Source organism: Mastigoproctus giganteus, chromosome 3, assembly GCF_048544385.1.
Source record: "Mastigoproctus giganteus isolate SK-2022 chromosome 3, ASM4854438v1, whole genome shotgun sequence".
Taxonomy (NCBI): domain Eukaryota; kingdom Metazoa; phylum Arthropoda; class Arachnida; order Uropygi; family Thelyphonidae; genus Mastigoproctus; species Mastigoproctus giganteus.
In genome coordinates this window covers 224,640,659-224,656,039 of record NC_143577.1, presented here as the reverse complement: position 1 = coordinate 224,656,039, position 15,381 = coordinate 224,640,659, and the positions used below count along the sequence as shown (strand labels likewise).

Here is a 15,381-nt window from a genome sequence, read left to right as displayed (position 1 = left end):
CTTCAGAGAGAATGGAAACTTATTCTGATAATGGAATTTATCACAACTTGCAACTAATATAGTTATATCTTTAGCAATGTCAGAACAAATTGACTCAAACGGTTTGCAAAAACAGCAGAAACACCTTTGTTCTAAAATTTTATATTGCACCTCACAGGAATGTTAACAGGTATTCATAAAAACCTGCATCATGGACACTAGTGCAATAAGGCTTACAAGGGAAACTTAAATAAAACACATCCAATTCAACCAGATAAACATATTTATCTAAGTGAATAATAATTATGATTTAATTATACGTTCTTCAGTTTACATTGCCACATTCACAAAAGGCTTCAGAGAGAATGGAATTTATCACAACTTGCAACTAATATAGTTATATCTTTAGCAATGTCAGAACAAATTGACTCAAACGGTTTACAAAAACAGCAGAAACACCTTTGTTCTAAAATTTTATATTGCACCTCACAGGAATGTTAACAGGTATTCATAAAAACCTGCATCATGGACACTAGTGCAATAAGGCTTACAAGGGAAACTTAAATAAAACACATCCAATTCAACCAGATAAACATTTATCTAAGTGGATAATAATTATGATTTAATTATACGTTCTTCAGTTTACATTGCCACATTCACAAAAAAGGCTTCAGAGAGAATGGAAACTTATTCTGATAATGGAATTTATCACAACTTGCAACTAATATAGTTATATCTTTAGCAATGTCAGAACAAATTGACTCAAACGGTTTACAAAAACAGCAGAAACACCTTTGTTCTAAAATTTTATATTGCACCTCACAGGAATGTTAACAGGTATTCATAAAAACCTGCATCATGGACACTAGTGCAATAAGGCTTACAAGGGAAACTTAAATAAAACACATCCAATTCAACCAGATAAACATATTTATCTAAGTGAATAATAATTATGATTTAATTATACGTTCTTCAGTTTACATTGCCACATTCACAAAAGGCTTCAGAGAGAATGGAATTTATCACAACTTGCAACTAATATAGTTATATCTTTAGCAATGTCAGAACAAATTGACTCAAACGGTTTACAAAAACAGCAGAAACACCTTTGTTCTAAAATTTTATATTGCACCTCACAGGAATGTTAACAGGTATTCATAAAAACCTGCATCATGGACACTAGTGCAATAAGGCTTACAAGGGAAACTTAAATAAAACACATCCAATTCAACCAGATAAACATATTTATCTAAGTGAATAATAATTATGATTTAATTATACGTTCTTCAGTTTACATTGCCACATTCACAAAAGGCTTCAGAGAGAATGGAATTTATCACAACTTGCAACTAATATAGTTATAGTGACAAATGGGCCTGGAGTACTGGGGTCCATTGTTTAATAATTTTCAAATAGATATTTACAGTATACCCAGTATAAAATAAAAATATAAGTACAAATTCAGTAGCTTTCGGAACTCGTGTCCCTTTATCAACTGACAAATTTGAATACATTACAAGCAAAGTGTGGCACGTTACTCATTCGTCATTGTTGTAGCACGGACATGTGCTGCCTTGCGCCAGTGATCATCCATCAATAAAATGGTTGTCTCCATGATGGGATGTATACGCATGCCTTTCTGGCGATTTAATGCCTTAGGGTTGTTTATTATGTTTAGTGACTCTAGCCATAGGCGGTGGCGAAAGTGTCGCGCGTGGTCCACTATCTCAAAGTCGCGCTTGGGGTCAAGATCGTGGTTGGTAGCCCAAAAATGTTCTGCAAGCGCGGACTGGTCAGTTTCGGCAAGCCGGATTGCTCTGTCGTGTTCCGTGAGGCGATTCTGGAGACGTCTCGATGTCTCACCTACGTAGCAACTGTTACAGGCCCTACAGGTGATACGGTACACTACATTGCTGCGTAAAACGGTGTGACAGGGGTCTTCACACTGGAGACAAGTGAACGTAGGTTCCTACCTGGTAATTGCACACATTTGATGTTGTAACTTCTCAGGATCTTCGAGATACGTCCTGACACTCCTGGATAGTACGGAATGTAGGCGGATGATATGCCGACTTGCTTCGGAGGTCTTGGGTTGGAAGTAAGTTCTTGTGCCTGTAACAAGCATCTATTTAGTACATGGGATGGATAACCGCATCTGGTTAGGTCCGCCTTCACACGGGAGATCTCGTTACGTCTAATTGTGTCGGTGCTCGGAATGGCTGAAATTATTATTCTCCAGGGCCTGGAGCCATTCCAGCACCGACACAATTAGATGTAACGAGATCTCCCGTGTGAAGGCGGACCTAACCAGATGCGGTTATCCATCCCATGTACTAAACAGATGCTTGTTACAGGCACAAGAACTTACTTCCAACCCAAGACCTCCGAAGCAAGTCGGCATATCATCCGCCTACATTCCGTACTATCCAGGAGTGTCAGGACGTATCTCGAAGATCCTGAGAAGTTACAACATCAAATGTGTGCAATTACCAGGTAGGAACCTACGTTCACTTGTCTCCAGTGTGAAGACCCCTGTCACACCTGTCTTACGCAGCAATGTAGTGTACCGTATCACCTGTAGGGCCTCTAACAGTTGCTACGTAGGTGAGACGTCTCCAGAATCACCTCACGGAATACGACAGAGCAATCCGGCTTGCCGAAACTGACCAGTCCGCGCTTGCAGAACATTTTTGGGCTACCAACCACGATCCTGACCCCAAGCGCGACTTTGAGATAGTGGACCACGCGCGACACTTTTGCCACCGCCTATGGCTAGAGTCACTAAACATAATAAACAACCCTAAGGCATTAAATCGCCAGAAAGGCATGCGTATACATCCCATCATGGAGACAACCATTTTATTGATGGATGATCACTGGCGCAAGGCAGCACACGTCCGTGCTACAACAATGACGAATGAGTAACGTGCCACACTTTGCTTGTAATGTATTCAAATTTGTCAGTTGATAAAGGGACACGAGTTCCAAAAGCTACTGAATTTGTACTTATATTTTTATTTTATACTGGGTATACTGTAAATATCTATTTGAAAATTATTAATATAGTTATATCTTTAGCAATGTCAGAACAAATTGACTCAAACGGTTTACAAAAACAGCAGAAACACCTTTGTTCTAAAATTTTATATTGCACCTCACAGGAATGTTAACAGGTATTCATAAAAACCTGCATCATGGACACTAGTGCAATAAGGCTTACAAGGGAAACTTAAATAAAACACATCCAATTCAACCAGATAAACATATTTATCTAAGTGAATAATAATTATGATTTAATTATACGTTCTTCAGTTTACATTGCCACATTCACAAAAGGCTTCAGAGAGAATGGAAACTTATTCTGATAATGGAATTTATCACAACTTGCAACTAATATATCAGTTGGGGAATGAGAGTAGCTCCGTGCAGGCGAAGTTTTTGTGGCTCCAGCTAATAGAGAAGTTTTTCTTAAATCTTTCCATTTTATTGACTTAATCGGCATATTAATTTATTTTCTAGAAGTAGCTTTATATTCCAAGTTACGATACTTCGTTTTTGAATTCAGATACAGATTTTGTAGGTTATTACTTAGTATCGGTAAAACTTTTACCATTCAAAACTCGCCGCCATTGTTGTAGTATATTAGATCGATACGGAATAGTGTAATGTATATCTCGAATTTGATAGCGTACGGCAGTGGTTTTCAACCCGGGGTGCAGCGGCACCTTAGGGTGTCGCCACGTAATTTGGGTTTAAGTTACTTAAACTTATTATTTTTTTTTTAATTTATATTTTTACTTAGTACCTCTATATAAAGAATAAAATTATTATATACTGTATATATAATTTGTATTATGAAATGTAATTTTTCTAACTATATTATTGTAATAACTATCATATAACATATATATTTTTTAATATTAGATATATGAGTACACACACACACAGAAAATTGGATCTAACAGGCAGAAAATTGAGTAGGGGTGCCGTTATTAAAAAAAGGTTGAAAACCACTGGCGTATGGTATAACAAAACTAGATAGCGTAATACTGTATTAGGAATCTGTTAGCTTAGTACCGTATTGTCAATTAATTAATTAATTTATAAATCTTATTAAATTTTATTGTTAAATTGTATTTAAACAGAAATCATGCCCCAGACTATAGCAGCAAAGCAACGAGCACGAAGTAGCGGAAGTGCTGTGGTTTGGGGGAGAACTGAAAGGGGCGATTCTCCAATGAATCAGTCTAAATAAATGTTCAAAATGTGACATTTGCAGACTTTCTGGAACAAGAACATGATCTAGCCATGGAGGATGTGTATGTGTGTGTGTGTGTGTGTGTGCCAGGTGCAGAGAATGTTAAGAAATTAGGCACCAAACTCAGCCTTCTGATGTGCATCTATTAGAGTTTGAAGAGTCAGGTAGTTGCCCTCACAAAGAGGTTAAAATGGGCTGTCGATCAAGCTCTCAGCTGCCCAACTCAATGCCAAAGCTCACTCTTGTGCACCAGACAAACAGCGACAATCTTCAGGGCAGAATGCACTGGTCCCACAGGAGCTAGTTATTGTCGGTGACTCAATTGTCAGGGAAATGGGAAATAAATTGTGGAAAAAGGATTGGTGCAATAGGACCAGTAGGCAAAAGTTATGACGTAGAGCAGATATCTTTCAAGGACACAAAAGGTGATATCGTCATACACTTTGACACTAATGACAGTAAATGTAGGAGATCTGCGTATTTACTTAACAAGTACAAGTCAATATTGAAAAAAAAAAAAAAAAAAAAAAAAGTCAGGTTAGGGTTAAATTTGAAAGTGTCTGCAATCCTGCCCAGACATGATAGGAGAGAGTATATGATGAGAGCCTTGTCAATCAATTTGCCCCCAGAGAGATTGTGAAAGGCTCATGGGGTTGAATTTTTCTCAGAGTGGTCTGTGCTTTTTAACAGGAGAGATTGCTTCCATAGGGATGGGATATACTTAAATAGAAAGGGTGCAAGAATATTTCCTGATGCTATAAAGGCAATATTGGGTGGGTTGGAAAACTGCTAGCTTTGGGGGGGGGGATTCACAGACTAATAGAGCAACAGTAGCCGCAGGGAGAAGTGGAAGTGATTCTTGCACTGCTTCTATTGGAATGAGCAGTAGCCTGGAAAGCAAGTTGCTGAGGATTTCAAGAAGTGCCGGGAGTCGTGAAACAAGTAAATAAATTCAATGAATTTTGAAGTGCTGGTCAAGACATCAAAGGTGGATATTGTTCAGATATCAGATATGTGGTGTCGCACAGATATAAGGAATGCAGAATTGGAATTTGGGGAGTACAATGTGTACAGAGAAAATAGGAAGTGCATCCAGTTGACATAGATGGACAGTGCAATGTTGAGTCAGTAGTGTGTTCTAGGCCTAATGACTCTGATGAGCACAATGAACAATTATACAGAGAAAGTGGTCCAGCAAATCAGATGTCCTATAATGGGGGATTTTAACTTCCCAGATATTGACTGGAACTTGTGAGTTGGTCACTTGCACACTAGCAAGGCTTTTGTGGATTTACTGGATGATTGTTTTCTACAACAGCATATTAGAGAGACAACCAGAGGGAGTAACACTCTTGATCTGATTATCAGCAGTGATTATTCACACATTAGAATTTACATATAAAGGAACCACTAGGTGGTAGTGATCAGCGTACAGATGTGGGATTTATTTAAAGGTGTAACTACCATTAGGAGTAAAGGGAAGAGTTTTTGCTTTCATAAAGGTGACTACAGTGGTCTCAGAGATTTTTTTTAATTCTATACAGTGGAACCAACTGATGATGTTTAAAACAGTGAATTCTATATGGGAAACATTCAAGGAAATAATCTTGGAAGCTACTAGACTTTTTTTTCCAACTAAGAAATACAGTTCTAGATTTAGATCCAAATATCAGATGAACTTAATGATACTCGTGGCAGAGAAGTGCACGAGATGCATATAAATTCTCAGGAGATGCAGATGCCTTTGGTAGACATAAGACAGTCTGTAATCAAGTCACAAAGGATGTTAGGCAACCAAATGCAGATGAGAAATCTTTGGCAGAGGATGCAAAGAAAAACAGCAAGGACTTCTTTACTTACATAAACTCTGAAAGGAAGGGGATGAATCAGACTGGTCCAGTTGATATCAATGGTTCGACTATAGATGACCATTCTAAAATAGCTGCCCAAATAAATGAGTATACTACATCTACATTCACATCAGGAGTTATTCAAGGAGAAGGTCAGATGTTTATCAAACTCTTAACAGAGAGTTCAATGATTTAGTAATAACCGAGAGCAAAGTGGAGGAGAAATTGTGGAAGTTAAACACAAGAAAGACACCTGGGGTGGATGGGATCTATCCAGTTACATTAAAGTACACAAACTTTTAGCATAATTATGAGAGCATTCTTTGATTCGGGGAGTACATTTGCACATGTATCTCCACTTCGCAAAGGGGGGATCTTTGCTTTGCTTTGATTTAACTGGCCAAAAACGATTGCAGTTATACTGCACCAAGAAAACAAAGAGGGATCAAATGGTGACATGAGTAATTACAGACCTGTTAGATTGACTTCTGTTCCAGGGAAAATAATGGAGTCACTGGTTAAAGAAGCATTGCCGGATCATCAAGACAAGGCTGAATTCAGACACAGCATTGGTTTGTTAAGGGGAAGTCTTGTGTGACCAATTTGATTGGATACTATGACGAGGTCACAAAGGAACTGGATGCAAAAAATAATTCTGATATCATATACAGGAACTCCCCGACTTACATAAGGGTTGCGCTCTGCGGAACACTACGCAAGTCGGAATTTCCCCTATGCTTGTGCAGCACTTGTAACTGTGCTCGCTGAATTGATTGAATCAAAAAAGAAATGTTCAACGAACACGTGAATAGAATTATTTATTGTATTTATTCAATGTTTTATCTCATGTGCAGGAAAAAATATAAGTGTGCAATTTAAAAAAATTTAAAAAAAAGGGAGGAGACAGGCATAGCATCAGTAAGTTTTACCTCTAGAGCATCATTGCCAGAATTGACACCTTCAGCCGATAAGTATGTCGCCGTGGAGATTCAGAAAGGGTCGGCCACTCAACCTTATGAAAGAACACATTAATGGATGGCTGGACGGTGGCTTTTCTTTCCATCATAGATTTCTTTGTAGCAAGCATATCATTCACCCCTCTTAACTCTGTTAACTCTTAAGATTCATTTGCTGCCAGGATCCATCTTCTCAAACCTCGCCATTGCCAATGCAATTTCATGAAATGCCATTGCCCCCCCTCCCAGAGAAGCATCTTGGCTCCTCACATTTGGTTCATCTCAAGCTTCATCAGCACTTTCTTCTTTCGCTGCCTGCAAGTCAATAAGTTTTTCATTTGATAATTCCTTCTCTTCCTCTATTAACTACTCCACGTCTTTAGAATCAACTTGCAACTGAGGTAGCTCTGCAACCTTTACAATCTTATCTCTAACCTCTTCATATGATTAGTCTTTTTCAAATCCTTCAAAGCCTTTTACATGCCGTGGGCATATCTTCTTCCATGTGCCATTTAAACAACTTTTAGTAATTTCTGCCCAGGCCTTATTAATGTTTAAGATGGTGTGGTAAATACTGTAAGACTTCCAAAAGTCTTTTAATAACAAATTTTTTCTCATCTTCTACTGCAGACAATGGCTGAGCAAATAGTATGCTTTTAAATTCGAAATAACACCCTAATCCATAAGTTGGATGAGTGAAGTTGTGTTTGGTGGTAGGAATATGACTCTCATGTTCGAATTGAAATCATCTAGATATGCAGCATGTCCAGGAGCAAAATCTTGAAAGGAACGTAATTGTCTTTACAATATTTTTCAACCTCGGGAATGAATCCTCAAAGATATTGTTATCCATTCTCTTTGGTTCGATTGGAAATGCACGAGGATTTCCAGAATGGTACACAAATAGTGGTTTTAATCTGTAATCTCCCACTGCATTAGCCCCAAGCAAGAGTGTGGCCCTATCTTTTGAAGCCTTGAAGCCTGGCATTTTTTCCCTCTTTGGCAATGTATGTTCGAGCTGGCATTTTTTTCCCAATACAGAGCAGTCTCGTCAACATTAAAAATTTGCTGTGTTGAATAGCCACCTTCATCAATAATTTTTTCCCAACACACCACAAAATTTCGCTGCAGCAGCAGAATTGGCACTGGCGACTTCACTGCATACTTTGGAAACCAGCACGATGCTTGAACGTATTAAACCACCTGTTGCTTGCCACAAACTTGGGTTGAGATTTGCCGTACTTATCCTTAATATCTTTATAAATACTTGTAGCGTTTGCTTGAATAGTCATTAGACTCAGGGGGACTCAGTTCTGAATCTGATTTTCCAACCATATTATTAACAGCTGTTCCATCTTCGATATAGCTGTTGATCACAAGCATGTTGATCATTTGACATGTTCTTTTATATGTGCACTGTCCTTTAAAATAGTATTCACTGTCGAAGCAGCGAAACCCAATTCCCTTGCAATAGATGACAAACTTTGTCCTGCTTCGTACTTGTTAATCATTTTCAGCTTCATTTCTAAATCAATTTTGTTTCGTTTCCTGGCCCTACCAGCACTTGCACTTTCCCCTCACCATAACAATCTTATTAAAAATTTTTCATAACAATCTTATTAAAAAACAAATTTCTGAAAATTTGTTTTTTATATGATTGAAGATTTCAGTGAAGGGGAACACATTTCACCATAATAGCGTAAAAACCCCACACTGCAGTTATCGGTATTATCGCAAATGCAATAAGATAGTTTACTAACAGTTTATAATTAGATGCACTAATAGAAAAGCCCAACAAACTGGAGGAAAGTGCATATTGTTTTTTGGTCGTGACTTCCAGAAACGTCCTTTAGAAAAATATCACAAAGGTGTTCAAAATTGATTCTTAAAACGAGAACATACGATAACGATGAAAGTGTAGTTCAATTTCCATTATAAATATGACCTTTTAGAGAGATAAATAGCTTAGTTATACAGTGAAAATTTCAACTTCCAAAGTCTTGGAACGAATTACAAGGAAAAAAAAAAAAAAAAAAACACAATGTGTTATTGGGTTCATATTATGATATTTTCAAATACCTCCATTTATTCCTACGGGGATGCAAAATACGTTTCCACGACATTTTTTGATTTTTTTAAATTTGTTTTTTTTTTTTAGTAAAGTTGTAAAGTTTTTTTTTAGTAAAGTACTTAAGTAAAGTTGAGTTCCTCTACTTGGATTTCAGAAAAGCTTTTGATACTGTCAAGCATCGAAGTCTATTGTACAAATTGGAGCAGTATGGCATTAAGGGCAAGTTGCTACAACGGATAAAAGGATGGTTGAGTGGGAGAAGAGTGAAATCAATGGACACTGCTCTTTGTGGACTAATGTTGTTAGTGGAGTCCCACGAGGTTTGGTGTTGGGCCCACTGTTGTTTTGTATATTTATCAATAATATTGATGAAGGGCTTAATGTCGAAGTTTGCAGATGATACAAAGGTTGGCAGGGTTGTTAATGACAGTAAGCTACTGCAAGAGATCTAGTTGTGAGCAGATGGGCTGAGAAATGGCAACTGAAGTTAACATTGACAAATGCAAAGAACTGCATATGCAAAGCAGTAACCCCAAAAAAATAACCATCTGGGTATTATACTGAGGGTTACAAGAATGAAAGAGACCTGTGGGTAATTGTGCAGTCAGATATGAAGTTTTCTGAGCACTGAAGACAGGCTGCCAGAGAACGATATACAGGAATTTTGCTAGGGATAAGGTGATTATCCTCTTGTACAAGGTCATGTGTTGAGTACTGCATACAGGTCTGGAAGCCTAATTTTAGGAAGGATGAAGAGTTGCTAGAATGAGTACAGATAAGAGCAATAAGGCTGGTGAGGGGAACAAAGGGGTGCTCTTACGAAGAAAGACTTAAGTTCTGCAAGAAAGACTTAACCTTTGGGACAAATGGAAAGGTTTTTTTTTTTTTTTTTTTGCTGATGCTGTATAAGCTTGCTTTCTTGCCTCAAAAGCCTCTGCTAATATACTTTTGCACTGTTAGAACAAATTGACTCAAACGGTTTACAAAAACAGCAGAAAAACTTTTGTTCTAAAATTTCATATTGCACTTCACAGGAACATTTACAGGTATTCATGCAAACCTGCAACATAGATATCAGTGCATAAAGTTTTACAAGGGAAAACCAAATGAAATGCATCCATTTAAAACAGAAAAATCATTTATCTACGTGGATATTAATTATAAATCTAATTATACATTGTGCGATTTACACAACACATTCACAAAGGGCTTCAAAAAGAATGGAGACCTATTCTGATAATGAATTTATCATAATTTGCGCTAATATAGTTACATCTTTTGCACTGTTAGAACAAATTGACTCCAAGGGTTTACAAAACCAGCAGAAACACCTTTTTTCTAAAATTTTATATTGCGCCTCACAGGAACATTAACAGGTATTCATACAAACCTGCAACATGGACACCAGTGCTAAAAGGTTTACAAGGGAAACTACAATGGAACACACCCCATTCTACCGGCTAAATCATTTATCTATGTGGATATTAATTATAAATCTAATTATACATTGTGCAATTTACATTACACATTCACAAAGGGCTTCAGAAAGAATGGACACATTCTGATAATGAGTTTATCATAACTTGCGACTAATATAGTTACATCTTTTGCACTGTTAAAACAAATTGACTCAAACAGTTTACAAAAACAGCAGAAACACTTTTGTTTTAAATTTCATATTGCACTTCACAGGAACATTAACAGGTATTCATGCAAACCTGCAACATGGATATCATTGCATAAAGTTTTACAAGGGAAAACCACAATGAAATGCATCCATTTAAAACAGAAAAATCATTTATCTACGTGGATATTAATTATAAATCTAATTATACATTGTGCGATTTACACAACACATTCACAAAGGGCTTCAAAAAGAATGGAGACCTATTCTGATAATGAATTTATCATAATTTGCGCTAATATAGTTACATCTTTTGCACTGTTAGAACAAATTGACTCCAAGGGTTTACAAAACCAGCAGAAACACCTTTTTTCTAAAATTTTATATTGCGCCTCACAGGAACATTAACAGGTATTCATACAAACCTGCAACATGGACACCAGTGCTAAAAGGTTTACAAGGGAAACTACAATGGAACACACCCCATTCTACCGGCTAAATCATTTATCTATGTGGATATTAATTATAAATCTAATTATACATTGTGCAATTTACATTACACATTCACAAAGGGCTTCAGAAAGAATGGACACATTCTGATAATGAGTTTATCATAACTTGCGACTAATATAGTTACATCTTTTGCACTGTTAAAACAAATTGACTCAAACAGTTTACAAAAACAGCAGAAACACTTTTGTTTTAAATTTCATATTGCACTTCACAGGAACATTAACAGGTATTCATGCAAACCTGCAACATGGATATCATTGCATAAAGTTTTACAAGGGAAAACCACAATGAAATGCATCCAATTAAAACAGAAAAATCATTTATCTACGTGGATATTAATTATAAATCTAATTATACATTGTGCGATTTACATTGCACATTCAGAAAGGGCTTCAGAAAGAATGGAGACCTATTCTGATAATGAAATTTATCATTTATCAAAATTTGCTGTTAACATGAGAGACTGCTTCTACATGGATGGGATACACTTAAATAGAAAGGGTGCAAGAATATTTGCTGATGCTATCGAGGCAGTGTTAGGTGGGTCGGAAAACTGCTAGCTTGGGAGAATACAAGGACTAATAGATTAACAGTAGCCACTGGCAGAGGTGAAATTGATTCTTGCACTGCTTCTATTGGAATGAGAAGCAGCCTGGAAAACAAGATACAGGATAATTCAGAGACTGCTGAGGGTCACTGCAGTACAAGTAAACGCATGGGTTGTGTTAAGGTAGCTAAGCATTAGCATTAGCATTTAGCATTAGTAGAGGCATTTGATGCAAGAAAGCAAGCTTATGCAGCATCAGCCAAAAAAAAAAAAAAAAAGTAACATAAATAAATAAAAATAACCACTTCCACTTCACCCCTCTGTTCGTTCGAAATACCTGTCCAGCTGAGCCTTAAACTTATTTAGGCTATCAACTTCCACGACAAGGGATGGAAGTCTGTTCCACCCACCAACCACCCGCTGGCTAAAGGCAAATTTCCGCACATCTATCCTACATCTGTCTTTCCTCAATTTGAATTTATGCCCTCTCAGGTGATTTTTCTGAGCTAGAGGAAGAATCCCATCAGCATTGAGCATGCTCAAACCATTCAAGGCTTTGTACACCTCTATCAGATCACCCCGCTGGTGCCTAGTTTCCAGACACTGTAATTTGCAAAACTTAAGCCTTTCTTCGTAAGAGAACCCCTTTGTCCCATTCACCAATCTAGTTGCCCTTCTCTGTACTCGTTCCAGCAGCTCTACATCCTTCCTGAAATGAGGCCTCCAGGCCTGTATACAGTACTCTAGGTGTGGCCTGACCATTGCCTTATACAAGGGAATAATCACCTCCTTATCCCTGCTAGAAAAATTCCTATATATCATTGACAATACACCATGAGCTACTCTTGCAGCTCGTCTGCACTGCTCAGAGAACTTCATATCTGCCTGCACCACCACCCCCAGGTCCCTTTCATTCTCTACCACTGTCAGTGTAGTACCACAGAGTTGATACGTTGCTCTGGGGTTGCTGTTTCCCATATGTAGTACTTTACATTTGTCAATGTTAAACTTCATTTGCCACCTCGAAGCCCATCTGCTCAACCTTTCCAAATCCTGTTGCAGCAGCATAGTGTCAGTAGTGTCCTTGACAACCCTGCCAACCTTCGTATCGTCTGCAAACTTGGACATTAAGCCTGATATACCCATCATCAATATCATTTATAAATACAGAAAACAATAAAGGCCCCAATACTGAACCCTGAGGGACTCCACTAATAACATTAGTCCACGATGAGCAGTGTCCATTGATTACCACTCTCTGTCTTCTCCCCCTCAACCACCCCTTTATCCATAGCAGCAACTTGCCTCCAATGCCACACTGCTCCAATTTGTGCACCAGTCTTCCATGTGCAACAGTATCAAAAGCCTTTCTAAGATCCAAGTATATAATATCAAAGTTATTCCCTGCATCCAGTTCTTTTGTGACTGCATCATAGTATCCAATCAAATTGGTCAGGCAAGACTTCCCCTTAACAAAACCATGCTGTGTCCGAGCTATAACTGAAGTCTTGTCTAGATGCAGTGCTTCTTTCACCAGTGCCTCCATTAATTTTCCGGGAACAGAAGTTAAACTCACAGGTCTATAATTACTTGTGTCAGCCTTTGATCCCCCTTTGTGAATTGGGGTCACATTTGCACATCTCCAGTCAATGGGTACCTCCCCTGAGTCCAAGGAAGCTCTCATAATTATGGCTAAGGGTTTGCTTACCTCCTTTGCTGCCTCCTTTAATATAACTGGATAGATCCCATCCACCCCAGGTGCCTTTCTTGTGTTTATCTTCAACAATTTCTCCTCCACTTTGCTCTCAGTTATTACAAGATTCTCTAGCTTACTGCTAGAGTTGAATACACCTCTGGCATTCCCCTCGCTGAATAACTCCTCATGTGTGAATGTCGATGCAAAATATTCATTTAGTTTGTTAGCTACCCGAGCAGGGTCATCAACAGTTGACCCATCGATCTCAAGTGGACCAATCTGATTCATCCCCTTCCTTCTAGAGTTTACATAAGTAAAGAACTCTTTGCTGTTTTTCTTCGCATCCCTTGCCAAGGATCTCTCGTAATCTGCCTTCGCCTGCCTAACCTCCTTTGTAACTTGGTTACAGATCAACTTGTATCTATCATAGGCGTCCGTGTCACGTGTTAATTTGTATGTATCCCATGCATTTTTCTTCTCTGCCATATGCCTCATTAGTTCATCTGACAACCATTTAGGCCTAAACCTTGAACAATATTTCTTAGTTGGTATGTAAAGCCTAGTAGCTTCCACGATAAGTTCTTTGAATGCTTCCCATTTTGAATTTGCTGTTGGCAATATCATCAGTTGATCCCACTGTATAGAATTTAAATACTGTCTCAGTCCATTGTAGTCGCCTTTACGAAAGCAATACCCCTTCCCTTTACCCCTAATGGTAGTTACCTCTTTGAGTAACTCCCACTTCAGCACACTGTGATCACTGCCACCAAGTGGTTCATTTATCTGCAGATTCTTAATGCATGAAGAATCACTACTGATAATCAAATCAAGAGTATTACTCCCTCTAGTTGCCTCCCGAACATGCTGATGTAGAAAACAATCATCCAATACATCCACAAAAGCCTTGCTACTGTGTGAGTGACCAGCCCCCAAATTCCAGTCAATATCTGGGAAATTAAAATCCCCCATTATAAGACTCTCTGATTTACTGGCCCACTCTATTTCTCCGAACAGTTTCTTATTATACTCATCAGAGTCATTAGGCCTATAGCACACTCCTACTCTCAATTTTGATCTCCCAATGCTTATGTCACACCAAACTGTCTCGACACTGCACTGTCCAGCGATGTCGACTGGCTTCACTTCCTTGGATTTTATGTGTTTTTTAACTAATAGCATAACCCCTCCTCCCTTCCTATCCTGTCTATCCTTTCTGTAGACATTGTACTCCCCAAATTAAAGTTCTGCATTCCTTATATCTGTGTGACACCACGTCTCTGAAATCCCCACAATATCTGCCTTTGATGTTTTGAGCAATACCTCAAATTCATCAAATTTATTTACTAAACTCCTAGCATTGGTGTACACACAAGTATACATGCACCTGTTCTTTTTCTTAGCTACCCTAACACAACCCATGTGTTTACTTGTACCCCAATGATTCCCAGCAGTCTCTGAAATATCCTGCATCTTATTTTCCAGGCTGCGGCTCATTCCAATAGAAGCAGTGCAAGAATCACTTTCACCTCTGCCAGTGGCTACTGTTAATCTATTAGTCCTTGTATCCCCCCAATCTAGCAGTTTTCCGACCCACCTAACATTGCCTCGATAGCATCAGCAAACATTCTTGCACCCTTTCTATTTAAGTGTATCCCATCCCTGTAGAAGCAGTCTCTCCTGTTAACAAGTACAGACCAGGCTGAAAAAAATTCTACCCCTTGAGCCCTGCACAATCTTTCCAGGGCCGAATTGATTGACAGGGCTCTCATCATATACTCCCTCCTATCGTGTCTGGGCAGAATTGCAGACACTTTCAATTTCAACCCTAATTCACGGCTTTTTTTCATCAGTGACCTGTACTTGTCAAGTAATTCCGCCGGTCTCCTA

General features: G+C 38.3%; 1 protein-coding gene across 2 annotated transcripts in view; it reads right to left on the bottom strand.

Annotated features, from left to right (window-relative positions):
• RpL29 (ribosomal protein L29) overlaps positions 1 to 15,381 on the bottom strand; it is a 40,259-nt gene that overhangs the window by 12,770 nt on the left and 12,108 nt on the right. The window lies entirely within an intron of this gene.